General features: G+C 45.9%; 1 protein-coding gene across 1 annotated transcript in view; it reads right to left on the reverse strand.

Moving 5' to 3' along the window:
• The window catches only part of cttnbp2nlb (CTTNBP2 N-terminal like b), a 43,459-nt gene extending 43,183 nt beyond the window's left edge, over positions 1 to 276 (reverse strand). The window contains exon 1 of the mRNA XM_035383631.1: positions 197 to 276. The gene's annotated coding sequence lies outside the window, so the exon portion shown is untranslated. The remainder of the gene's footprint in view (positions 1 to 196) is intronic.
• Positions 277 to 21,415: the final 21,139 nt, after the last annotated feature.

The raw sequence follows: 21,415 nt of genomic DNA on the forward strand, positions 1-21,415 counted from the left end.
AAAATAGCATTAGCCAGGGGAGACTCGTCGCCACTTAATGGAATTATTACGTGGCTTTGAACCGCGAATGCAGTAATCCTTTCCTGGTCCACTGCATAATGTTTATTCCAGGCATCTACCAATTTCACGGACTAATTTAAAAGGAGGAAGTAACCGTCGTTATCGATCGGTCTCCAATAAATAAAAAAACACTTACGTATTTATGTTCAAACTTCCTTTCGTCCAAAATGGTGCATAGCTAATTCATTTCCACAGAAGGAAGTCGTGACATTAAGATGAAAACGAGATTAAGGGAGACTAGGCTATGGCGCTTGATTTGTGGACCTGTAATGGCTCGAGGATTAAGGGTTGTAACTGGTATTTAGACTCCCCCTGGTGGCAGCAAAGATTATTACTTCTATGCGTTATGTCTACAGCATCCAGTTGCTGTTGATTGCGTTGCTTGCTTGAGAGGCCTTAAGTCTCAGGGCCTTGGGGCATTCTCCTAACTTGTCTTTACTTGTTGTTCTCGTTTGATTAGACACCCCATTAAGCAGATACACTTGTAATTTTCAAAAAAAAAAAAATATATATATATATTGGTTGTGACATATTTCACAATTGTATTGACTGTAGCCCACATGAAATTCATGTCATCAATAAACTAAGAATAAACCAAACACCAGTGCCCCAAAGGCTCACTCCACTGTCAGAGCTAAGTGGCACTTCTCATTGGCTGGGTAGACCTTTGCCTTTAGCCCCGCAGGCTAATCGTAGCTCTTGTTCTATGATGGCAGCTGACTCAGGCAGCAGTTCAGAAGGCACAGCAAACCTGCACATAAAACATGGTCCCGCACGGCTGGGTTTTCCCAATTCTGTGTTCTGTGTTCACATCAAACACCCGTAGAGCTTCTCTTACTGGTTTGAGCTGAACGTAGCAATGCCCACCCATCCGTGATATAGGACATCACAGCAGAATAAACACAGTGGATTGAGATAGGCATGTGCACGGAACAGAACTCTCATTGCGGCTCATATGATATTCGCCCTGACATGCCTTCAAGGTGCTGTGAATAACTTCTAAAGTCTTCTAAAAGGGGAAACAATGCACCTGAGTAGCCTCTTAAAAAAACACACAGACACTCAGCTTTCCAGTAAAAACACACAGACAAATGTACAAGCACGTATTGCAGACTCTCACCCTGCAATGTATATCTGCCGCACATGCAGATGCACACACACACACCTGCATACACAACTATTTCAGACCCTCACAATACAATATATAACCAGAACATCACTTTTATCACACCGTCACGCTCATGATCCACATGCAGCACACACAAACACACACACACACACTCTCTCTCTCTTTATATTCACCAGAGGATATGAATTGCTACTTGTGCTTTGAGTTCAGGTAAGCCACGTGAGTGGAAAAACCATCAAAAATGCTAATTTAAGCTAGCAGGCGCTAAGTCAAAACAGGCTCTCTGGTAAGTAATAGCCTTTGCTGCTCTTTTGTATAATTAGACACAGTAGAGAATTGTTTGATTCTGGTGCTTCGACTGCCTTTGAGCCGTTTTATGAAACATTTCACTCACGGGCCACGGATGGCTCCTTGGGGCACTTTGTAATTGAAAGAATAACCACGCATTCTCAGATTGTGCGCACCGTGAAATTGTTTTCACAGGAAACAAGTGCTGCGTTGAATGTTCCGTACTAAAATGAGCTTTAATTTTGCCCTGGAGAGAAGAAAGGCAATTAAAATTTCAACTTTATTTATATATTACAGGGATGTGGATATTTTCATTTCAAATGCTTTGTTTTACAAATCTGTTCCTGAAAGCAGTAAGCTTATGACCACTTTAGCAGGATAAGATAGGCACTATAATAGGATTCAAAAGGAATATACCTTTAAAATACAGTTTGAAGATGCACATTGACAGTTGAAAGAATTATGTTTTTTGTTGTTGTTTTTTACCACAAGGCTCTTAACTGCAGTTCTGCATTTCCCTTAATGTTCATAAATGAGCGATTTAAATCTGCATGTATTTTTACGCAACTGTTCTTCCAGGATTTGAAGAGTCTTCTCAACCTACTCTGCAGAGTGAAGCTAACAGCTACCTCTCACTTAAAAAAAACAAGAAAGAGTAATAGATTAGACGAGGACTACAAAGGCGAATGCTGGCCTATTAAAGAACTTTAAAAGAATATTTTTTTTCCATGAGCGAGGCCAGGCAGCATTTGCCTGTAGCGAAGTGCCCTCACCGCTGCGGTCCAGTGGCGATGATCTCGCGCTGGAAAGTGTGAAATGGCTGCCCCTTCCCTTCCGCTCTGATACGCCACATTTCCACCTATTGATCCAAAAAAAAAATACATAAATACATTTTTTTTTTTTAAATAATAATAATAATAGAAAATGGGGTGATGGAGCTCACGGGACTGAACGGAATATGTCCAAATTACTGAGAGATAATTAACAGTCTCCAGCTTGAAGCCAAATGTCGTGTGACTCATTGAAAAGCAGTGAATTAGTGCTGAGCAGCCGTGAGCAGTGTGTTTTCAGAAATGACGATCCTTTTGAAGGAGAAATGAAAGGAAACACGGGTGCTTTGCAGTATGCCTCCTGGCTCATTTGGACATTTCCTTTGTGAGAAGCACCTTGGCGGATGAAAGCGAGTGCATCTGTCGCATGCTAATGAGCGGGTCTGGCAGTAAACACTGTGTAAACAATGGACATATATTTAATAGACCCAAGTATGAATTTGGGACTGAAACCCAGAACCATCCCATGACAAAGTGGACAGTGAGCTGAATGCACTGGTTGTGTTCGGGGGAACCTGCTTTTGGCTGCATTGGTCCTTGTTCTTCAAATGACCTGTAGAATCCATTACAGTAAGATCAGATATTCTTATTAGTGGCTACTTAGCTGTTTTAATAAAATTATCAAAAGTATTAAGTTGAGTAATCATTTAAAATTTTGATTACCAGTATGGCTTTAGTCATGTCCGTGTGCTGGGGCTTGTTTGTGTATTACTTTACTGTGAAGTTTTCAAGTGCTGCTGGGTACAATATAAACCAGTTTAGATGTGTGCTAGGAGCTCTTGGTCAGGTCTCTTGTGGTACTCTTAACCAGAGCATATTACACAGACGTTTAAAAACACAATTAGTATGACTGCTATTCTGCTCTCTTGACCCAGGCTTATAGTACCAATGTCCCACTTAAAATTTGAACCGGTAACCTCTGACTCTGAGTTTGCCAACCATTATACTTCAGCGTTCTGGTGAGAATCTGTTCTGCCCAGGCCTTGCTGCTCACATCTACACCCCGTCTTGACAACAGCATGTGACTGTGGTGCTGTGCAGAGAGTCGCGCAATAACGCATGCACTACAGGGCAGATCGGTTCATGTTTACAGAGTCAACTTCAGATCTTGGTTGAAAATCTCGCTGTTGAATGTCAAATTGGCAGTGTGCCCCTGGGAAAATTTAATTCAGCATCTCCAGCCTCTGGATCACTCCACCGCTGTGGACCCAGCGCTAGGCTTACTTCATAGTGCTGAGAGACCCAAAGTTATGTTTACAAAAACATGGGGGGTGGGTAAAGTGTTGAGGTGGGGTGGGCAAAGTGTTGAGGTGGGGGTGGGTAAAGTGTTGAGGTGGGGTGGGTAAAGTGTTGAGGTGGGTGTGGGTAAAGTGTTGAGGTGGGGGTGGGTAAAGTGTTGAGGTGGGTGTGGGTAAAGTGTTGAGGTGGGGTGGGTAAAGTGTTGAGGTGGGGTGGGTAAAGTGTTGAGGTGGGGGTGGGTAAAGTGTTGAGGTGGGTGTGGGTAAAGTGTTTAGGTGAGGGTGGGTAAAGTGTTGAGGTGGGGTGGGTAAAACGTTGAGGTGAGGTGGGTAAAGTGTTGAGGTGGGGTGGGTAAAGCGTTGAGGTGGGGGTGGGTAAAGCATTGAGGTGGGGGTGGGTAAAGTGTTGAGGTGGGGGTGGGTAAAGCGTTGAGGTGGGGGTGGGTAAAGTGTTGAGGTGGGGGTGGGTAAAGTGTTGAGGTGGGTGTGGGTAAAGTGTTTAGGTGGGGGTGGGTAAAGTGTTGAGGTGGGGGTGGGTAAAACGTTGAGGTGAGGTGGGTAAAGTGTTGAGGTGGGGTGGGTAAAGCGTTGAGGTGGGGGTGGGTAAAGCGTTGAGGTGGGGGTGGGTAAAGTGTTGAGGTGGGGGTGGGTAAAGCGTTGAGGTGGGGGTGGGTAAAGTGTTGAGGTGGGGGTGGGTAAAGTGTTGAGGTGGGGTGGGTAAAGTGTTGAGGTGGGGGTGGGTAAAGTGTTGAGGTGGGGTGGGTAAAGCATTGAGGTGGGGGTGGGTAAAGTGTTGAGGTGGGATGGGTAAAGCATTGAGGTGGGGTGGGTAAAGCGTTGGGGTGCGGTGGGTAAAGTGTTGAGGTGCGGTGGGTAAAGTGTTAAGGTGGGGGTGGGTAAAGCGTTGAGGTGGGGATGGGTAAAGTGTTGAGGTGGGGGTGGGTAAAGCGTTGAGGTGGGGGTGGGTAAAGCGTTGAGGTGGGGGTGGGTAAAGTGTTGAGGTGGGGTGGGTAAAGCGTTGAGGTGGGTGTGGGTAAAGCGTTGAGGTGGGGGTGGGTAAAGTGTTGAGGTGGGGTGGGTAAAGCGTCGAGGTGGGGATGGGTAAAGTGTTGAGGTGGGGGTGGGTAAAGTGTTGAGGTGGGGTGGGTAAAGTGTTGAGGTGGGGGTGGGTGAAGCGTTGAGGTGGGGTGGGTAAAGCGTTGAGGTGGGGTGAGTAAAGTGTTGAGGTGGGGGTGGGTGAAACGTTGAGGTGGGGTGGGTAAAGCGTTGAGGTGGGGTGAGTAAAGCGTTGAGGTGGGGTGGGTAAAGTGTTGAGGTGGGATGGGTAAAGTGTTGAGGTGGGGGGTGGGTAAAGCGTTGAGGTGGGGGTGGGTAAAGCGTTGAGGTGGGGTGGGTAAAGTGTTGAGGTGGGGTGGGTAAAGTGTTGAGGTGGGGGTGGGTAAAGCGTTGAGGTGGGGATGGGTAAAGTGTTGAGGTGGGGGTGGGTAAAGCGTTGAGGTGGGGGTGGGTAAAGCGTTGAGGTGGGGGTGGGTAAAGTGTTGAGGTGGGGTGGGTAAAGCGTTGAGGTGGGTGTGGGTAAAGCGTTGAGGTGGGGGTGGGTAAAGTGTTGAGGTGGGGTGGGTAAAGCGTCGAGGTGGGGATGGGTAAAGTGTTGAGGTGGGGGTGGGTAAAGTGTTGAGGTGGGGTGGGTAAAGTGTTGAGGTGGGGGTGGGTGAAGCGTTGAGGTGGGGTGGGTAAAGCGTTGAGGTGGGGTGAGTAAAGTGTTGAGGTGGGGGTGGGTGAAACGTTGAGGTGGGGTGGGTAAAGCGTTGAGGTGGGGTGAGTAAAGCGTTGAGGTGGGGTGGGTAAAGTGTTGAGGTGGGGTGGGTAAAGCGTTGAGGTGGGGTGGGTAAAGTGTTGAGGTGGGGTGGGTAAAGTGTTGAGGTGGGGGTGGGTAAAGCGTTGAGGTGGGGGTGGGTAAAGTGTTGAGGTGGGGGTGGGTAAAGTGTTGAGGTGGGTGTGGGTAAAGTGTTTAGGTGGGGGTGGGTAAAGTGTTGAGGTGGGGGTGGGTAAAACGTTGAGGTGAGGTGGGTAAAGTGTTGAGGTGGGGTGGGTATAGCGTTGAGGTGGGGGTGGGTAAAGCGTTGAGGTGGGGGTGGGTAAAGTGTTGAGGTGGGGGTGGGTAAAGCGTTGAGGTGGGGGTGGGTAAAGTGTTGAGGTGGGGGTGGGTAAAGTGTTGAGGTGGGGTGGGTAAAGTGTTGAGGTGGGGGTGGGTAAAGTGTTGAGATGGGGTGGGTAAAGCATTGAGGTGGGGGTGGGTAAAGTGTTGAGGTGGGATGGGTAAAGCATTGAGGTGGGGTGGGTAAAGCGTTGGGGTGCGGTGGGTAAAGTGTTGAGGTGCGGTGGGTAAAGTGTTAAGGTGGGGGTGGGTAAAGCGTTGAGGTGGGGATGGGTAAAGTGTTGAGGTGGGGGTGGGTAAAGCGTTGAGGTGGGGGTGGGTAAAGCGTTGAGGTGGGGGTGGGTAAAGTGTTGAGGTGGGGTGGGTAAAGCGTTGAGGTGGGTGTGGGTAAAGCGTTGAGGTGGGGGTGGGTAAAGTGTTGAGGTGGGGTGGGTAAAGCGTCGAGGTGGGGATGGGTAAAGTGTTGAGGTGGGGGTGGGTAAAGTGTTGAGGTGGGGTGGGTAAAGTGTTGAGGTGGGGGTGGGTGAAGCGTTGAGGTGGGGTGGGTAAAGCGTTGAGGTGGGGTGAGTAAAGTGTTGAGGTGGGGGTGGGTGAAACGTTGAGGTGGGGTGGGTAAAGCGTTGAGGTGGGGTGAGTAAAGCGTTGAGGTGGGGTGGGTAAAGTGTTGAGGTGGGATGGGTAAAGTGTTGAGGTGGGGGTGGGTAAAGCGTTGAGGTGGGGGTGGGTAAAGCGTTGAGGTGGGGTGGGTAAAGTGTTGAGGTGGGGTGGGTAAAGTGTTGAGGTGGGGGGTGGGTAAAGCGTTGAGGTGGGGATGGGTAAAGTGTTGAGGTGGGGGTGGGTAAAGCGTTGAGGTGGGGGTGGGTAAAGCGTTGAGGTGGGGGTGGGTAAAGTGTTGAGGTGGGGTGGGTAAAGCGTTGAGGTGGGTGTGGGTAAAGCGTTGAGGTGGGGGTGGGTAAAGTGTTGAGGTGGGGTGGGTAAAGCGTCGAGGTGGGGATGGGTAAAGTGTTGAGGTGGGGGTGGGTAAAGTGTTGAGGTGGGGTGGGTAAAGTGTTGAGGTGGGGGTGGGTGAAGCGTTGAGGTGGGGTGGGTAAAGCGTTGAGGTGGGGTGAGTAAAGTGTTGAGGTGGGGGTGGGTGAAACGTTGAGGTGGGGTGGGTAAAGCGTTGAGGTGGGGTGAGTAAAGCGTTGAGGTGGGGTGGGTAAAGTGTTGAGGTGGGGTGGGTAAAGTGTTGAGGTGGGGTGGGTAAAGTGTTGAGGTGGGGTGGGTAAAGTGTTGAGGTGGGGGTGGGGAAAGCGTTGCATTAAATTGGCTCCATTCTGAAGTCGGTACCGTGGAATTTCCGACGGCTGGGAAACTACTGTATTGACTTTAATAAAATGGGTCATCGCGGAACTGCACTGCAGTTTCACAGAGCCGGGCAGCGCTTTGCCGTGTGTGCACCGGCGTCCGTCCTCACAAGCGGAAAAATCACAAAATGTACCGGTAGCCCACGGGGACCAGGGAGAGACCTGCCAGCATTGGCTGTGTCGTAACGCCTCTGGGTTTTCAAGCGAGCAGTCCGTGAGCAATTACGCTCTTCCTGAAATTCAGCACAGGCTGTTTAGAAACAGCTACCCCGCTATGTGCCTCGCCACCATAGACACCATGCTCTTCCTTTTGAAGATCGTTCATTGGGGCAGACGTTTTAAACCTGCGGACCTTCCCCGCTGAAAATTCCAGCTAAGACCAGCTGGGATTCAAAGCTGATTTAAGATGGTTTAAACTGTGTTTTCGACACTTCTAGCTGATCATAGCTGATCTATGGCTGGTCAAAGCTGGTCTCTAGCTGGACAAAGCTGGTTAAGCTGGTAGAGTAAACTGGTGGTCAAACTGGTGAACTGGCTGACTGTATTGGCTGGTCAGCTGGTGAACAGCTGGTCGACAAGTGTCAAAAACACGGCTCAAACCATCTTGACCAGCTTAGGTTTAAATTTTCAGCAGGATTTTTCTGTTCTTGCATGTTTGTTCACTTTTAACACTGAGCGGCTTGCAAATACTTGCAAAATCTACACCTGCCATTAAAGGTACTGATATCAAAATTATGCCAAGTTTTTAAGATAGCTAAGATAGCCAACAATATTGGCTAACACAAATGGAACATGCTGTATTCCAAAGCAATGCTGTTACCCAATATTTTCAAAATTATTTGGAGTAACTTGGCCCTGTGTTTTTCATCTTAGCATGTGAAGAGAATGTGGTCATTCAAAGCATATGTGTCACATCATAGTGTGAAATGGCAATCTCTTATAGTATATAATCTTTCTGAATAATTTCAGCTGTTTTACACCAATTCATATATGTTTTAATGACCACACAATGTTTAAAGAAGTGCGTGCATGCAGTGCTTTGGGTGTATGAGAAGCATATCTTGAATGAAATGCATGAATTAAATAGTTATGTTTAAGAAATTCTGTTCAGAAAGAAGACTTGTTATTGTTTAACACTGCAGAAGAAAGTATACTATTGCACTTATTTAGCACTTATTTAATGTTTCTAAGGTTTATAAGGCATTTTGATACGCTTAGCTGTAGGTAGGACTGTTTCACTTAGCTAAATCACTGACCTTATATGAGAATTCGGGAAAGAGAACTAGGTAACAGTTGTGACAAATAGGAACACTTGACAGTGGAGAATAGCAGCACATAGATTTGGTACACATCACTGTCTTCTTTATGAGAAAGGTGGCTGGCTCTCTCTGTCTGTGAGACGCTATCAGCACTGCTGTGGTTTTATCTATGAAGCGCTGCTGGGTCGGCCATCTTATCTATTCTCACTTTTAAATTTCCCCCAAAGGGTACATTTTTTTTGTGTTCCGCACAGGTTGCTCCCACATCCCTGTCAAACAGAAATGGTCTGCAGTCGCAGCCACGTTCATGCACAAGCCCCACTGCCGATTCAGCAGAGTGCACATTCTCCTCTGAAACGTGGTGTTGCCACCTGCTTCTTTTCACTCCACAGAGCACAGCTGAGCTCGCCTAGAGTGGAGTCAGAACCCTTTCATCATGGCCTCCATTCAACGCAAGTCGCTAGATAACAATGAATGTGGACTCCTAACCAATAGAACCCTTTCATATCCTTGGCGATGCAATCTCCAACCGCACATCACCCTACGGAGCTACCGGCCGCAGTCAGCACTCTGGCCTGCATTTTTAGATGATTATGCTGGTTATGGTCACAGTGTAATTCACCGTTTTTCAGTACCGTGGAGTGTGTCTGTTCTCATGATCACGGTTGTTTTATGTCATGGAAACTAGCCAAAATAATTCCCTAATAAGTAGGATAAGAAAGGATCGCTCTGATTTATTTGCTAATTCCAAACCCACTGTGCCCACCAGCTACCAAGGCAGTGCTCTCCACACACCGCACCAACCCAGTGCTCAGCCAAGGAAGGGAACCCCCTCAATGAAATGAGAATCCCCAATCATGACACACAGACTTGAGGATTTAGCCCATTCAGCTACGCAGAAGCTCAGCGACCAAGCCTGGATACCTCTGAGGTATTAGCCGAGTGTCGCCGAATATGGTGTTTATATTCGGCTCCACCCTTACAGTACAGCATGAGTGTGGTCGCTCCCCAGTGGGACAGCCAGAGAGGGGTCACATCTGCGAGCTTCCAGTACAGCCCACTTTTTTCTCTCGCCTTCCCACGTCCTGACCTGACTGTGAACCGTCAATGTCAGCAGTGCTTACAGAATGACCGGCCTCATTGACCACAACCTTCAAGGGAAGTGTTAAGAGGCACAGCCCCCAGAGCCTTCCTGCGGATGCTGACCTGACCGTCTTTTGTTTCGGTTTGGCTCCAATTTTACCTTCAGGCAGGAGTAAATGCAACCCACTGCCCACCAATCTCCGTGACAACCTGGTTTCTTTCCCTCCACATTAACTCATGACCTCATAGATGGGCATAAACACAGTAAAATGTATTATGTATATGAAATATTAAATATAAACATGCAAACATATACTTCAAATACTGCACACGTTTGAAATACTGCCCTTGCATAACGATGAGACAGACGGCAGATGTCGGCCGCAAACAGGAAACTCCATCGACTTGGCGTAACTCTCTGCCGCATGACAGCTTGTCACTAGTGATATCACTCAATTCATTTTCACCTCCATTCATCAATAGATGTTTTCCTGCATGGATTAAAATGGACTAATCTCCATATGGTAACAGGCAGTAATGCCATTATGAGTTTAAATAGATATGGGTATTTCCATTTTCTCCACAGGCATTGTTTTTTTTTATCTCTCATGATGTCAATCTGTTGTCGGCATGTGACCGGGTTGATAATACAGTTTACCGTTAAGCAGCTAAATGTTTTTTGAAAGCTGAACGTTACAGTTCAGTTATCCTCAAAATGGATCTTGATATATTCTTTTGGGCTCTGGCTGACTATAGTCCATAATAAAAGCTTTGAAACTGGAGAAAGGGAACCATGGTGTGGTGAGAAGCGGGAGATGACATTATGTTCTTTGGAGGAGAGCACTTCCTTCTCTGCACTCCCAAAATTATAGGAGAGGCTGCATCAATGGCCACATTCTGAAATTGGGAGCAGCAGTAGAAAAAAATAACTCCCCCCTCCGACTGAGATGCCATCCCGGGCCTACCCCTCCCTTCCCACCCTGCAACCAAAACCTCTAAACCCCAAACCCTAAATCCCACCACCCTAACACCAGTTTAATCAGCTGTATCACCAATACTCATTAACTAAACAAACCTACTGTGGACAGGATTAGATAAAAGGAAAAGGAATATAAAAGGAAGAAAGACAGAGAAAGACAGCCCTCGACATGTCCTCTCAGCTCAGCTCAGCTCAGAGAGAGAGAGAGAGATCTGATAGTCATAAAAGGTAAAACTAGCTTGTCCCTCAAACTGAAAGTCCGGGGAGGACTTACGTTTGGGTGTGAGTGTGTGCATGTGGTTATGCGTTTGTGTGTGTGTGTGTGTGTGTGTGTGTGTGTGTGTGCGCGCATGTGTGTGCTTGCCAGTGTGTGTGTGTGTATGCATGTGTGTGTGTGCATGTGCTTGTGTTTATATTTATATAAGAATAAAAGTCATCTGCGATCTTCTTCGAGATGGAACTGCAACTCCACCACTTCTCCATATTGACCCCAATAAGAAAGAAGGTCAAGCATCGCACCTGATATCTGGCTCTGAAACAGGAAGTTTGGAATTGCAAATATTGCAGTTGTCAGGGTCAAATAATATGTTTACAAATGCAAAACAGAGATGGGTTTGGGTTCTGTTGCATGTGTGCTGTTATCACCATTGTACTCTCTGTGTTGGGGCTTATGAAACTTTGTCCTGGAGACCCCGTGCATGCTGGGTAACATTCACCAAATATAATCAGAAAAAGCATGCAAAAACTTGATTCTAAATGGCTCTGCAATTTTACCGATAAAAAAGATGCAATAATTATGTAATAAAGAAGTAATACAGATGTAATGAAGTAGAATCAGCGTTTCCCGTACTGACTTTATATGGGTCCATGTGGGTGTCTTCCGGGTACTCGGGTTCCCTCCCACAGTTCAGATACATGGAGATGTGTCTTTATTGGCTACAGCAGCTGCTGATAAAAGCAAGGTTCTGTGAGAGCTGAACTCCCAGTGCTTGGAGACGGCCGTGTGTGCATCAGCACCCGACCCACGGGGGCGTGCACACTGTCAATCCAGACCCGGACTTACGGCCCTTTCCTTACTTCACCCGTCTTCTCCCTGAGCAGCGTGCTCACCGGAGAGCTGGCGTCACCCTTAACTCGTATTACTCAATCACCACGGTGAATTTAAATTCTATTGTCACCGATGCAAATACCACCAGCCCCCACGCATACCTTTCACACACAAATGAGAAAATGATCATCAGAACAGACACACTCCACGGTACTGAAAAACAGTGAATTACACTGTGACCGTAACGAGAATAATCATTTTAAAATTGCAGGCCAGAGTGCTGACTGTGGCCGGTAGCTCCATAGGGTGATGTGCAGTTGGAGATTGCATCACCAAGGATATGGGAGGGTTCTATTGGTTAGGAGTCCACATTCATTGTTATCTAGCAACTTGTTGAATGGAGGCCACTGATGAAAGGGTTCTCATTCCACTCTAGGCGAGCTCAGCTGTGCTCTGTGGAGTGAAAAGAAGCAGGTGGCAACTACGTTTCAGAGGAGAATGCGCACTCTGCTGAATCGGCAGTGGGGCTTGTGCATGAACGTGGCTGCGACTGCAGACCATTTCTGTTTGACAGGAATGTGGGAGCAACCTGTGCGGAACAACACAAAAAATGTAACCTTTGGGGGGAGTAAACCATTTCCAGGGGATATCATATGATTGGATCTCGCAGGAGAACGAACTTGTGGCGTGCAACAATAGGCCCTTATCATGCTAATGGTATGGATGCTCAGTGTGTACCCGCAAGGGCGTGTAAAGGGCTGCGGGAACTCAAACCCTCCCTCCGCCCCATCTCCGATGAAGAGGGGACTACTCACGACTGATAAGCACAAAGTGATTCCTCAGGCGTGGGATAGCTCATTGTGTTAGTCACCGTCTCCCCCAGGCAATTGGGTAGATAGCGGAAATCCATTAACAGTAAATGTGTCCCTTGCCCTGGTAGAGTGAAGGTTTAACTTTGTTTTTTTTTTTAAACACTGCTATGGTGGTTTATCTAGGCTTTTGCAGTAAAGAAAAGCTTGCCCTTGAACAGTATACCTGCCCTCTTGCTCTCTTCAGGTGTCTCGTGAGGTTGTGTACCCTGATGGGGTGGGAGTTTGGGGGGGGGGGGGTTTGAGGTATTAAGGGGAAAGAAACGTAAGTGTACCTGCACTTGTGTTGACCTGTTTGAATTGCATCAGTTCTCTCTTATCTGAGTGCATTTGCGCCATATGCTTGGATTTCCCCAGAGACACTCAAAAATAGCAATGAGTTTCGACGCTGGCCATTACTGATGGCAAAAGATTTCATGTTATACAGTATGTACTGTATAGCCTATATTCAGGGCAGAGGTCAGTACCATTTCAATTTAGTCAGTTCAGGATTAAAATTTTAATTTGTTTAGTGAAATATCACGAGCTTATTTCTATTCATGAGTAGAAGTTCGGTTTCTTAAATCATATTTAAACTGAAATTGAATTGACACCAACCCTGATTACTTTATCAGTACAACTGAACTAACTCATTATGAGCTCAACAAAAAGACTTTCCTAGTCAACTGAAGAGCCAGGGGTGTAGCACAAAATTCTGGTCCCTATACATAAGCAGTCTCTGTGGGCCCCCTTCCTCTCTTGATCCATGTCTCTCACGCATCGTTCCAGGCTTTTCGAGGGGCCTCCCCCCATCCGGGCCCTGGGTGACGCCCCTGTGAAGAGCAGACGTGTGTGTGTATGCACCGGTCTAAAACTGGAGTTTACTACCCTAGTCCTACTGTATTTGTATAATGTTTTTGAACCGTTTTCATCGCTTCTTGGCCAGAACGTGACTAATCGGAAGGTGTCCCGTTGAAGCATTAGCCAAGATCCGCGCTGCACCTCAGCGTTAGCCGTAATTAGGCTACCTAAGTTTAAGGGAGAGACACTGAAATATATAAGGGAGAGACACCGAGATATATAAGGGAGAGACACCAAAGTGTATTTTTGTGAATTTGGATGACGGGAGGAGATAGTTATCAGTGAGTGTGCAATCCTATTTTAAGGAAACCTAATGCCGTTCTCTGATGAGCAACTGAGACTATAATTAAGTGGTGTTGTATAACAGTTCGGGAACTCGGCTGGTAACTCTGGTTGCCGGTTGGATTCGCAGGTTCGGCATGCTGTCGTATGCTTGGGTAAGGCGCTTAACCCGAACTGCTTCAGTAAATTTAAAATTCGTTAGAATGTTAGCCTTCTACGTCACCTCGGGAAACAGCCTTTACTCAGTGTAGAGTAGTTATGAATGAATGCGTGTAGAGTGGTTGGACTTTTTTTCCCCCATTTTTTTGGAGAAGTGAACAAGATCTTTTAAAGCTGATGTATAAAGGCTTGTTATGTCCGTCCAAGTGTGTTCACGTGATTCATTTTCTCTTGCATCTGCCCAAATTCATCTTGCATCTTTTCGAAGATGTGCATGAACGGAGCAACATACAATAATTTTTCCTACAAGCATTTGGCAGAATTATTGCAATAGAACATCTCAATACTTTTAAACCACGGATTGTCTACGTGGTACGTGTTTGGACTCAAGTGTGTCACACGCAGAGAGAGAGAGAGAGCACCCACACAAACATGAAATAAAATAAACGGACAACTTCACCCTTCCCCCTCACAGGTTCCGGACAAAAACAATAAACTAAAACAGAAAGCTAAAATAACAAAGACGGGAGAAAGTAAAACAGAGCGAAAACTATTTCAGTTCGCGGTTCTGTAGCAGAATCAACCGCAACTCAAATAAAGAAACTCGCTCTCGGTGTTAGCTCCCAATCTCGGCCCCGAACTGGTGAGAGTGTGCTCTCTCCACCAGCCGGCGCAGCCGAGACCAACCCGCCTCTGGCTGACCGAGTGCCTTCACATGAATCCGTGAGATTGGAGTCTATTATCGCTTGCTCCAATGTTTAGTGAACATATTTCTCTATATTCTTTATTGCCTTTGTGTGTGTGCACGCCCTGTGAATTTATTTAGAAATGTATATTTATTATTTATTTAACCAGGAAAACCTGGTTAATGACTGCAAAATGGCAACATCTTTTTCCTTGTGTCTGAGCAGCTTGATTGACTGTCTGCCTGTTCCTGTTTCAGTGAGCTAAACAGACCCGCAGAGGGCAGCATAGGGCCGCTGTTCAAAATGCGTGTTCCGCACACAAGAAAACCTCAAAAGAGCGAGAATCTAAAATACAAGAACAAGAATACAAACATGAGCATCTTGGCCATTTCAGGGAGGAAGATAAACAGTGCATATATTTAGACAATGCTGATATCCACAATACTTGTCCACTGAATATTACAAACAGTTTGTAATCCATTTGAAAAGGCGAATCCTTAAGAATCAGCGGCTAAATTATCCAGATCAAGGGTGCATCAGTAGTGTCACATTTGCAATTCTATCCCAGAACTTTGCGGGTCATACGTTGATCAGGATGATGTTTTATGGTTTGTATGTTTGCAGCTCTGTATAACTGTGTGCCAGGAGCCGAAGCGCATCAGCACCAGAGCTTTGCAGCTCCGCTGTGAAGACGCTCTGCAGAAGCAAGCGTCTCCGTCCTGAAGGGAGATGCTATTTATAGCTCATCAGTTAAACGGATCCATCCTGTAACCTTTTGAGCAGAGTGCAAATCCGACTGTCTTTACCCGGATCCTCCAGTTAGGGTGTGGAGGTCCCGGAAAACAGCAAAACAACGGACGGGCGTTTTTCTGGGAGCGTGTTGAATCAGGCCCAATTAATCCATAAACCGTTCCCAGACAATTTGTCTCGGGGGTTCTTGTTTGGGCAAATCCTTTTCAACAGTGCCAACCGTCATTCTAACAAATTGAAAATAATTTATTTATTGATGCACATATTTATTTATTTATTATTTACAGAATTTCATTAGGAAAACAATTTGCATTATTTACTTGCGTTGCAGACAGCGCTACCCGGAGCGGTTGGCATATAATGCATCGGCCAATTATACAGCTGTGCTCGCTGAAGCCATTCGCTCCAGGCTAATGTGTCAGGCTGCACAGAGAGTCAGTCCATGTGTATTAAACTTCCTGCTGCCTTGTCCAAAGTCTCAAGGTCCCTTTGTAGATCTCCTTGATCTCCAACCCTCGCTGCTGCCCAGACATGGACCACTTTGTATGTGTAGTACAATGCTGATTTAAAAAAAAAAACATAAAATAATAATTCATCCGAAAGTAATATAAAAGTGAAATTAAAAAGGAAACACAAATCAATGGTAGTGTCTGGGTGACCTTGCTTGCCAAGTAGCATGGTTCTGCCTTCTCTGTTCTGGAACTGCTGTTCCTCTGGCCGATGTTGAGTATTCAGTGATTTACTTAATTCCTTAGGTTTCATTTTGAGTCCAGGGCTCCGAGGCAGCACAGAAGGTGGAGCAGCTGTGGGTCCAGGGTTCGAATCTGACAGTTGAGTGCCCTTAACTGTGTGCACAGTAATGGATCTGGGTCCTGTCTCAGGTGAGGCCCACATTTTGCCTTCTGGGTTTGACACTCTTTTAAGTGACAGAAGTGGTTTGTCCAAGGAGCACAGATCCATGCAGTCATCCCCACAGTCCCCCACAGTTAACCGATGTGTCATTTTGCGGTATCTTATACTGAGCACTAAACAACTAGCAAGAACCGATTATAATGTGCATAATATACATGGAATATATGGAATATAAGGACAGGTAATTGTAAGATATTAGGTGAACAGCTGAGCAGCTTTTCAGACAGGAAATCAGTGATTACCTTCCCATACGCTTCCACATATGAGGAAGTCCACGGTCTCAGAATCAGCTTTAACCTTTCTGCTTTCATGCTCTTCCACTGAGGCCACCAGTTTCAGGGACTGAAGAAGCATGTTTTTATATCTTCAGTGCAGTCGTCTTTTGACCTTTGGAATCCTTGTGGAGGATGTGTGGACTCTGGGTTAAGAGTTTAAGCCTTTCTTCTATCATGTCCATCCTGCGTCTGCGCAGAGAATTGGCGATTGTAGGTAGAGGAGGAGTACAGCTGTGAAACACAGCGGGAAAGGCTTGACATTAAAGCAGGGTATGGTGGCCTTTCAGGGTCAAAGTTATTCCATGTCATCATCTCAGTTTATATAGCTTTTGGTGGCTCGCACCAAGACCCTTTAAAGCAAAATAAATCGGGTGAACAGATTGGGTGCCACAAGACCTACTGGGAAACGTAGTCCAGAACTGATTTAAATCTGATGTCATATATCCATCATCAGAACTGCAAACACATTGATCATTTGCATTCTAACCAGTGTAGCTCTGGACATTTATACAGTATGAGTAAAAGTAAGAGGCACAATGTGAAACAAACCATATTTGGGACAAAATTATGCTTGATATTAGGGATTACCTTCTTGCCTTTTAACCTCATAGTTTGTTCTGGCTCAGCTCAGTAAATCAGTCTCAGGTGAGAAAAGTCCATCCATCCATTATCTATACCCGCTTATCCTGAGCAGGGTCGCGGGGGGTGCTGAAGCCTATTCCAGCAGCCAAGGGGCGAGAGGCAGGAATACATCCTGGACACGCCGCCAATCTATCGCAGGGCACACACACCATTCACTCACACACTCACACCTATCGGCAATCTAGGGTCTCCAATTAGCCTACCTGCATGTCTTTGGAATGTGGGAGGAAACCGGAGTACCCGGAGGAAACCCACACAGATACGGGGAGAACATGCAAACTCCACACAGAAAGGCCCCAGGCCGAGGTTCGAACCCACAACATTCTTGCTGTGAGGCGACAGTGCTACCCCCTGCGCCACCGTGCCACCCCATGAGAAAAGTCTCACATTCTTATTACAGTATCTGTGCACATGCATGCAAAAGAGAACATGAAGCATGCTGAAACTTGGGCTGTCATTACTTTAACGGAATTCCATCTTTGTGACGATGGGGTTTTTCGAAATGTTTATGCCATTTTTTCAGTTTTGTTTTACATAAGTGTTGCCTATACAAAGCAGTGGTGTGTGTATTTTCAGTTATACAGCGAACCTCAGCTGTAATGCCGCCTGCTTCACTTGTAGCCTCTGCCTTGGCTAACCGGCTGCTTCAGTTGTAGCCTCTGCCTTGGCTAACCGGCTGCTTCAGTTGTAGCTTCTGTCTTGGCTAACCAGCTGCTTCAGTTGTAGCCTCTGCCTTGGCTAACCGGCTGGTTGAATTGTAACCTCTGCCTTGGCTAACCGGCTGCTTCAGTTGTAGCCTCTGCCTTGGCTAACCGGCTGCTTCACTTGTAGCCTCTGCCTTGGCTAACCGGCTGGTTGAATTGTAGCCTCTGCCTTGGCTAACCGGCTGCTTCAGTTGTAGCCTCTGCCTTGGCTAACCGGCTGCTTCAGTTGTAGCTTCTGTCTTGGCTAACCAGCTGCTTCAGTTGTAGCCTCTGTCTTGGCTAACCGGCTGCTTCAGTTGTAGCCTCTGCCTTGGCTAACCGGCTGGTTGAATTGTAGCCTCTGCCTTGGCTAACCGGCTGCTTCAGTTGTAGCCTCTGCCTTGGCTAACCGGCTGCTTTAGTTGTAGCTTCTGCCATGGCTAACCGCCCCCCCCCCCGCTAGAGGAGGGTTCAGGGAATGGGGAGCGAGTGACGGTCCTCAGAGCGAGCTAATGCTTCCAGAACTGAAAGGAGACTATTCATGTTTTTTGTTATGTTGCTGTGTTGCTTTATTAAAAATTCAATAAAAGGCTGTTTCTTTAAGAGGCGGTGCAAGTGTATGCTAAAGCAGTAACCTTATGAATAATACTGAGGGTGATAGTGACAGTTTTACATGTCGTGCAGTTAGTAGGATCTTTGCCAACAAAATGGCTCCAAAAAGGCAAAGAGGGTGGGAGGTCTGCCCACTGGTTCTATATGCTTTTGCATAGAAAACAATAACAAGAAGACTGTGGTCAGAATTGGCTGCAGCAGTAATTGCTTAGGACTTGTTTTAAACCCCCACCCGCCCCTCTTTATGATAATACTGTTCACTGTGGTGATTATCCGTTAACCCAGATTTCATAATCGTGAAAGCCCCATTTGGAACAGTGGAGCAGGGTAGAATAATTTTAGGTACAGGACGATTTGTGAGCAGATTACTCAGTCTGGCCGTGAGACCTAATTACCATAGGTGAAATTAGGCATGCTGTGTATGTGACCCAACAGACTCTCTCAGAAATATGCAATTTTGCTTTCCCAAAGGGGCGCATTATTTATATATTTTTATTTATTTATCCAAACATTTGGCACATTGCATTTGAAGAGGAGAAAGGAGCATAAGAAATTGTGCCATTCTCAAAGTACCCAACTGGCTCTGAGCCCGAAAAGCTTCCACACGAGTCTTTACTTCAGTGCACAAGTCTTCGGTCTTTGCTCCACACTATGAGTCTTAGTTCCGCATGAGTCTTAGTTCCGCACAAGTCTTAGTTTCGCACCAGTCTTAGTTCCGCACAAGTCTTAGTTCCGCACAAGTCTTAGTTCCGCACGAGTCTTAGTTCCGCACGAGTCTTAGTTCAGCACGAGTCTTAGTTTCGCACGAGCCTTCGCTCCGGCACATGAGGCTTTGCTCCTGATGAGTCTTCCCTTTGTTGCCGTACGCTGTGGGGGAGCGGCAGGTTCTCCTCTGCCAGAGGAGTGCGTTCTCCTGCTCCCATTCTCTCTCGCGATGCATTCAAACCATTCCCCTGCCACCCGTCACGTTTCTTTTCTTCTTTCATGTCCCCCTTTTGATTCTTAAAGAGGGTCTTCTCTGACCGACTTTGCGCTGAAGGAGCCTTTGCGCTTAAGTGTGTGGATGCTGCAAAACAATAAAAAAATGGCATCAGTGTAATTCTTAGGACAGAGCAGAAATGAGCGTAGACAAAAGGCTGCTGTTAACGAATGAAAAATGGCGGGACTCTCATTACCAAAAGGCGTTATTAAATGAAATCACTTCTGTTCTGTTCCTTCTTTCCCCCCATGTCCCAATCCCAAATGCACACACGCCAGACCTCCGTCTAAGACTCATCTCATTTGCTTCTCATCTTGCACCTGTTGTCCTGGCTGTGTGAGCTGTGGTGTTCTCTGCCAAACTGCCAGTCGCAGGGGGGCTGGTGAGACCTGCGCTGGGGAGCTGCGGTCTCTGCTGGGCGGTCCCATGTTACATTACATTACATTACATTATAGGCATTTAGCAGACGCTCTTATCCAGAGCGACTTACACAACTTTTACTTAGCACTTTACATTGTATCCATTTATACAGCTGGATATATACTGAAGCAATGCAGGTTAAGTACCTTGCTCAAGGGTACAACGGCAGTGTCCTTACCCGGGATTCGAACCTGCGACCTTTCGGTTACAAGCGCAGTTCCTTACCCACTGCGCCACACTCCGTCCATGTGCACATTGACACAGGGGCAGCAGTGCTGCGGTCAGGTTTGAGAAATGAATTGTGCTTTCATTCCCTCTTTTTGCTCTCTAACTCACTTTTTGACTTTTCTTTCTCTTTTTTGTCTCTCCTTCTCTTCATATGAAAGTAGTCGTTTGTCTCTGTCTCAGTTGACCTTGTTTTTCCTTTCTCTCCTGTCATCTGTGCTCTTCTTCGCTGTCTAATACTTTCCTTTCTTTCTCTCTTTTCCTCTCTTCACCTCTCACACCTCCTCTCATAATGGAAATGATGACTAGTGATGGCAAAGAGGGACTTCAGCAACTCTGTATCGGGTGGAGCAGCAGTGAACTACCAATGACAGGTGAAGTTATATATATATGTAGTTATATATAACTTTACACCCACACATATTCCAGGCAAGCATACAATATACACATTTTGTGTCATGTCCCATTGCTGTGAATATTATCAGGAACTGCTCAAGGTGACTCACAATAATTCATAGCAACACAGATCACTCTGTATGCCCAAAGGAGATTGTGGTAGAAATTTAACTCTCGTGCAATACAGTGGGCTCTTATCCAGTGGCATTAAAATTCAATAATTCAATAAAATACTTGATTCTGCCTTGATGATCATTGCAAATGTGGAGGTACATGCTTAGAGCGTAATAATGAACTAAAATAATGAAGTAGCAGATGGTCATAAATGAATTCTCCCTGTCTGGGTCAATACTGAATAAGAATCAGACTTGGGAACACCCAAATGCAGTGAAAATCATAATTGGAGGCTATAGGAGAGTGAAAAAGATCAGAACCTAATTTAAACTATAAACCATCTAGGCCAAAATAGTTATATGCCATGTGTGTTCTGGTGATTACACTTACCTTTTCTGTCTTTGAGAAATATAATTGATATTGAAGTTTCACAGCACTGGGTCTCTATTTGGATTCAAAAAGATCCTTCTGATTTCACTCATCACGTTCTGAATTTGGACTAATAATGCCTCATAAAAAAAAGTATACAGTTGGACAAAGCCAGACTGCCACTAGAGTCAGGTTTTGGTAAAATTGCTAACCTTATTCACGGCTTCTTATTGCATCATATGGCAAGACCAATAGATTTGTTTATCAATTAGAAGCCTGAAGAAGAGAGGTGATGTAGAAGCATCTGAGAGAGGTAATTCAGGCGAGGAAGACGCTCATTCTGATTTATATTCATTCTTCCTATCAAGGGGGCTGGGTGAGAAGACCAGACTTGTAATTTGTTTTTAATCTAGTTATGCTGCAGAAAATAATTCTCCCAAAAATTAGATCATCAAATTGTAGTTCTGAAAAATCCCCAGATATATAAAACATTTTGGAGTATGTTGAAAAGGACAGAGGGGATGTAGTTTTGAAAAGTGAAAGGTTGAGAGGACAGGCAATCGTTTTCTTAAAATCGATGCTGTACCTTGATAATTTTCCAAACTGAGAAATCCCATCTATGATAGATGGTAATGATTTCTTTGTGGAAGGGAGGTGATGCCATGAGCATACAGCAATATCTTATGATTATGGCCACCAGCCTTCCATCCCATAATGGTGCTATTAGTTCTATTAGCTCTGATAATGGCTTTACCTCTAAAATAAAACGTAGAAGGAAGAAGGG

Source organism: Anguilla anguilla, chromosome 11 (assembly GCF_013347855.1).
Source record: "Anguilla anguilla isolate fAngAng1 chromosome 11, fAngAng1.pri, whole genome shotgun sequence".
NCBI lineage: Eukaryota > Metazoa > Chordata > Actinopteri > Anguilliformes > Anguillidae > Anguilla > Anguilla anguilla.